The 6,247-nt window shown below is 41.0% G+C and overlaps 4 non-coding genes across 4 annotated transcripts; 3 read left to right on the forward strand and 1 right to left on the reverse strand.

Moving 5' to 3' along the window:
- Positions 1-3,027: 3,027 nt before the first annotated feature.
- On the forward strand, positions 3,028-3,099 carry trnac-gca (transfer RNA cysteine (anticodon GCA)). The gene has a single exon. It is a non-coding gene; the product is annotated as a tRNA-Cys (tRNA).
- A 992-nt stretch (positions 3,100-4,091) lies between these two features.
- On the forward strand, positions 4,092-4,163 carry trnac-gca (transfer RNA cysteine (anticodon GCA)). The gene has a single exon. It is a non-coding gene; the product is annotated as a tRNA-Cys (tRNA).
- A 293-nt stretch (positions 4,164-4,456) lies between these two features.
- Positions 4,457-4,528, forward strand: trnac-gca (transfer RNA cysteine (anticodon GCA)). The gene has a single exon. It is a non-coding gene; the product is annotated as a tRNA-Cys (tRNA).
- A 1,433-nt stretch (positions 4,529-5,961) lies between these two features.
- On the reverse strand, positions 5,962-6,033 carry trnac-gca (transfer RNA cysteine (anticodon GCA)). Its single transcript has one exon. It is a non-coding gene; the product is annotated as a tRNA-Cys (tRNA).
- Positions 6,034-6,247: the final 214 nt, after the last annotated feature.

Here is a 6,247-nt window from a genome sequence, read left to right on the forward strand (position 1 = left end):
AATAGTTGTTCTGTACCCTGAAGTTGGCAATGGATTCGTTACAATGGATCCAAGAATAGTAAAGTACAAGCAAGCAACTTTGCCAAATTGTGAGCATGAGTAATATCTGGTGGTGTTTCCCTCCCAGGTCTTGATTTAGATTTTACAGGCTCTCATATTGTATTTGAGCTGGTGTTAATCAAATAGTAAGTGTGATCCGGAAAAACATGGCTGCCCATTGGCATTGTTGTGGTTCTGTGAATCACTTTACGGTTTCTTTCTCAAAGAACGCTTTGATGAGATGGAAAGCGAATGAGGGAGCACTGAGTCAAGGGAAGGCATGAGGGAGGAAAGGGGGAGGAGGGGGAGGATGCTGAGAGGAGAGGAAAGGAGAGGGAGGGAGGGCAGAATCACGGCTGTATTGTTGAGTGTTTTCCCACCGTCAACAGCAGAGGAAGTGGATCTGAGCAGCTAAATATACAAACAGCACAATGAGGCAGCGAGCGTGGAGCAGCTGTGGAACACGGCTGTCACCCGGTTCAGGAGTGTGAAACACTGAGGACCGCCTTTTATTTATACAGGAAGAGCTGACTGAGAGTACACGCTGCTTTTCAGATACACCCCCACATCCAGACGGTCAACACAGGCTCGCACATACAATCACACCTCGGAGCTCCACTGTACAACCACAGTCTGTCAGGGTTAGGATGAACATACCAACAGCTTTACATGATTTAGCTCATTAACTTCTATACTTTACATTACTGCCCCTATCTTTGAAGCTGCCATTGGTTTTCATTCATTTCAATACACTAATATAATCAGAATCAAGTTTAGGTTTTCACATACAAGGAATTTGTCTTGGTATATTGATGCATAATAATAAATATAGTAAGTAGAAAATACTGTATAGATAAAGAAAGATAAAGCAAGTAATACAAGTCAAGAAGCATACATTTAAAATATAAAATTGACGTTAAAACGTGAAAAGATATTCTAAAAAATATGTATCAACAGACTCAAAACTTATAGTTACTTATCACTTCCTTGTCACACCTCCCTTGACATACATCCACAATCTATTATCTTCCATCCAAGTGACCCTTCATTCTGTTTCATTCATTGTTTTAGTTACTGTTGGAATAACTACATTATTATTGTATAGCCCTGTTACAAAAGTGTGTTCATGTTGGTACATTAACTTCTGAGATACAACATTTAGGAGACATCTGCTTCGCATTTTCAAGGTATGTTGCGAGGAAGTCAAACCCAGGGGACACAAAGTAAGTGTTTTTGTATATTGTGAATAAGAATAATGTGTACTGATTGATTTGCAGTCATAGTTCGTTTTGGTTTGCTTAATTTTGGTTTTTGTTGGTCTTTGAAAGTGAAAGACTTCAAACAGCCTCAAAAAACAAAGACTTGAACACAAAACATTCAAAATGAAACTCTAAATCTCAAAAAAGTGTAAACAAAATTGCACAAAAACACAAAAACACATGATCTGTAAATTAGCTTGCACAGCGTTCATACAGAGTACAACACACAAAGACTCCAGATAAGTTAACTAAGCTGGTTTGTGAAAAGCCGGCTATATTTGGCTAACTTTGGCTTTTGGCAAGCTAGCTAGCTGCTGACAGCCAGTTAACTTGCTGGGCTTCTGAGGCTGGATAGTGCTATGTTAGTGATTAGCCCACCAGCCACAGCAAGTAGTCAAACATGTCACCAAGCTTTCAGCACTGTCTAGCAGCAACTTTCGGGTGAGACCACACACACACACACACACACACACACACACACACACAGTCATGTTTCCATCACTTCAGAAAGACTCTACATTGACTTACATTCATTTCCTGGAGACTTACCCTAACCCTAACCTTAACCACTACTTGTCTAACCTTAACCCTTACCTCTAACCTAACATAAATCTCACCGTACCCTAAAATGTAATGATTTATGTTTAGCACTGAAGTATTTTACTTCGAAAGCTGTTTTCAACTTATGTGGTCTGAATTGCTTTATGACAATTATTTGCTTCCATACATTTTCAGACTCACGAAAACATTAATTTCATATTAGATTTTTTCATAGATGAACTTACTCTACAATTACACCAGATGTAAATAACTTTAAAGAAGAGACTGCAAAAACTGTTGGTGAAAGGATCCCCTCAACCCTGAAATAGCAGGAAATGTCTCGACTTACAGTACCTAAGCCGTGACATTATGTAGCACTGGTATATTCTGTGAGTGTGTGTGTGTGTGTGTGTGTGTGTCCGGTTTCCCGGTGTCCAGGTCATGGGGGAATTGGACCTCGGCCACGGGAAAAAACAGGAAGAAATGCAGCAGACGTTTTTTCCTCATTAATGTGGCAACAGCGGATGCAGTTGTTTTGTTGTTATGACTTTATAAGGACCTGTACAGCAGCATGACTCGATTAGTGATAAACACATGACAGCATGACTGGACAACATCATCTTCATCTGTATTGACATAAATTTGCCATTTAAAGGACACTTTTAGCCACAGCACAGCACCTGACTGCAGTACTTACAATTTCCAGCACAGGAGGCTGAGCAGTATGGCCCCACGTCACCATCATCATCATCATTTCATCCACATCCTCCTTCACCATCTTTTTATTATCTTCCTCTACTCTTCCTCCTTCTATCCTTCTCCCCCATCCAAATCTCCCTTTTCCTCTTCTTCTTCTGCGTCACAATTATTCCCACCATTAGTTTCGAGTCCATCCAGATGACATAATATTCCACTTTGGTTGTCTTTCTAAATCCCATAACCACTGTTTTGATCTAATGTCCTCCATGAAATCATATGAGGTCAGCTGTATCAAAACTATCACTTGATGACAGGTTTTAACTGCAGTCCAGCCTGAAAGGTCCTGTTGTCATAACTTAAATGTGCTGTCCTTCTGCCTGCCTGCTGACCTGAACTGCTCTCAGCAGGCTTCTGAGAATGAACCTTCAGTCTGATAATTATATGATTATTATACAATACTTATATATTCAAAGCTTATGCTTCAGAAGTAGGGGGTATAGCTCAGTGGTAGAGCATTTGACTGCAGATCAAGAGGTCCCTAGTTCAAGTCTGGGTGCCCCCTGAATTTGTTTTTGTAAAGCTCTTTTGATGGTCAGGAAGTGACAACCACATTCAAGTACGCTTTTTGAACTGGGCTGACTCGGCCAGCTGTACCCGTGGGCCTCTAGCTCTATAGATTTCATAAAAACAACTGAATACACAGGCAGCATGTAGGGCTCCTGTTCAAAGACAAAGACATTCAGTCCCAATGAGGCAATGAGCTGTCCTGTACAACTAGATTTAATGTTAAATAGGTTGCAGTGTCGTTGCAGAGAACTGTGGCTGTTATCAGCTTGAATTCAACAGAAAAAACATTTAGTGATATCCATTGCATTCATACATATGCTTAGCATGTTACAAACACTATAGTATCTCAGTTAGTTTGAGATCCATGCTTAAATGAAAGGATTAAAGGTGACACATCCTTACAAGAAGGACAAGACAGTTCCACTGTAGGGCGCACCCAGAGTTGAACTAAGGATATCTGCAGTCAAATGCTCTACCGCTGAGATATACCCCGAACAGCAGAGAGGTGGTTTTTCCTTCAAATGGCTGTGCAGGAAATGTTATAGCATACCACACAGCCTCGGGCTTGAACTGGGATGATTAAGAAGGAATGTGTGTCTTTTGGTATACGACTGACTGGAATATTGGATTATAATCACAGAGCAGAAGCTTTTTCTTAAAAGGAGGAACAAACACCTGTTTGCACATCTGGCTCACTTAGTTTGTATCAATACACATTGCTGGTTAAAATACTTGTGAAACAGTTTGTTAGGCTCTATATTAGTCCCCTCCTAACTCATGATATGTTTAACAGCATATTCAAAGATAACCCTAACCCTAATGTAGGATGATTGTCCATTCTTTGTCCATGATTGTCCAACTTAATCACGTTTGCTTGGAGGGAGAAGCAGAAAAAATCCGGTTTTCACATGTCAGCTTACATGTAATATAGTTTTAGACTCAGTGATCAGTCAATGTTAATCAACAAGCATGTATATGCGATGTCAAGGGGGTATAGCTCAGTGGTAGAGCATTTGACTGCAGATCAAGAGGTCCCTAGTTCAAATCTGGGTGCCCCCTAGAATGCTTTTGTTAATAATAATAATTATCTTTTGGTGGTCAGGAAGACCTAAAGTCCTCCATGAAATCATATGAGGTCAGCTGAATCAAAACTATCACTTGATGACTGGTGGTGATGATGGTTTTAACTGCAGTCCAGCCTGAAAGGTCCTGTTGTCATAACTTAAATGTGCTGTCCTTCTGACTGCCTGCTGACCTGAACTGCTCTCAGCAGGCTTCTGAGAATGAACAGTCTGATAATTATATGATTATTATAAAATACTTAGATATTCAAAGCATATGGTTCAGAAGTAGGGGGTATAGCTCAGTGGTAGAGCATTTGACTGCAGATCAAGAGGTCCCCAGTTCAAGTCTGGGTGCCCCCTGAATGTGTTATTGTAAAGCTCTTTTGGTGGTCAGGAAGTGACAACCACATTCAAGCATGAGCTTTGAACTGGGCTCACTGGGCCGGCTGTGCCCATGGGCCTCCAGCTCTATAGATTTCACAAAAACAACTAAAAACACAGGTACCATGTAGGGCTCCTGTATTGTCATCAATTGCCGGTTGAGATACAATAAACTGCCCTGATTGAGTAGAAATGTGTGTTTTACCAACTGGGATGATCATTTCGAACAGTCTGATGGAATTCATTTGGATGATGCAGAGCTCTCCAATTTATCTAGGTCTACCGTAAATCAATGATTGATAGCAGCAACACGCTCTCTGTATTAGGGGGTATAGGTCATTTATAGAGCATTTTACTGCAGATCAAGAGGTCCCCAGTTCAAATCTGGGTACGCCCTAAGATTCCTTTGAGGTTGAATTGCTTTTTTGTTAGTCAGGAAGTGGCAGCTTTGATCCCCACATTTATGCTTTAATGTCTTGAACTGGGTTGACTGGGCCAGCTGAGGCGCATGAGGCCCCCCAGATCTACGGATTTCACAAAAACACAACTAAAGTACTTGTTGTTCTTCTGCTGAGACACAACCATCCATTCCAGTTTATCAGGGTCTATCAACACTGCTTTGCTGATTGATAAAGGCAATATTTTTCACGTGGGGATGCAGCTCAGTGGTAGAGCATTTGACTGCAGATCAAGAGGTCCCTTGTGCCCTCTGGGTTTTTCTGTTTGCAGCTTTGATCTCAATATTCAAGTATGTGTCTTGAAGTGGGCTGACTGTGCCAGCTCTATGGATTTAACAAAAACACAAGTGAATGCACACAATGTAATAGTAAAGTAATTCTTACATGAGCGGTAGAACTGTGTGGTAAAGGTAAAACCATATTGCCAGTTTAGGGGGCACCCAGATTTGATCTTGCTGATCTGCAGTCAAATGCTCTACCACTGAGGTACGAAAATATGGTTGTGACTTGACTTACGTGACTTATTTAAAAACAGACATTGTCCTCATTCATCAGCAAAGCAGTGATTGGGAATCCACCACCACCACCACCGACCAAATCCAGGTCTGTGCCCACATATGTGTCAAAGATTTCTTGTCTTTTTCAGTATCAAAAACCTCATCACCTCTGGTAGGCTAGAAAGGTAGCTGTAAATAGTTCGTATTTTCAACCTCAACAGAGCAAACCTGCCAATTGTCTCTATGGTAATGTAACCAGCAATAAACCCCAGGATGCAGAGACTTATTTTAAAACAAATGTTGTCCAGAGGGAGACGTCGAGCAAAAGCATCAAGCGCATGATTTAGGTCTTTGACCTTCTCAAAGCACTTTTGTAGCATAAGACACATCTCTGCATGTTATGTATATTGATCTGAATTTATATATACAGTCCAGTTCAGAACCAAAGGTGTAATGCAGGGGGCACCCAGACTTGAACTAGGGACCTCTTGATCTGCAGTCAAATGCTCTACCACTGAGCTATACCCCCACTAGTAACTGCATTACTTGGGAAAGTATAGACAGATGTCGCAGGAGTTTTTGCTGTTGCATGTCATAGCATATTTGCATCATCTGAATTAAAGAAAACCTTCCAACACATGATGTTATTGTCACCAGAAGAGTTCATGATTCTCCAGCGTATCATGACTGTTGGAAGAGAGAATAAGAGAGACTGACTGCAAACGTGTGTGAATGAGAGAGAC

This window comes from Enoplosus armatus, chromosome 2, assembly GCF_043641665.1.
Source record: "Enoplosus armatus isolate fEnoArm2 chromosome 2, fEnoArm2.hap1, whole genome shotgun sequence".
Taxonomy (NCBI): Eukaryota; Metazoa; Chordata; class Actinopteri; order Centrarchiformes; family Enoplosidae; genus Enoplosus; species Enoplosus armatus.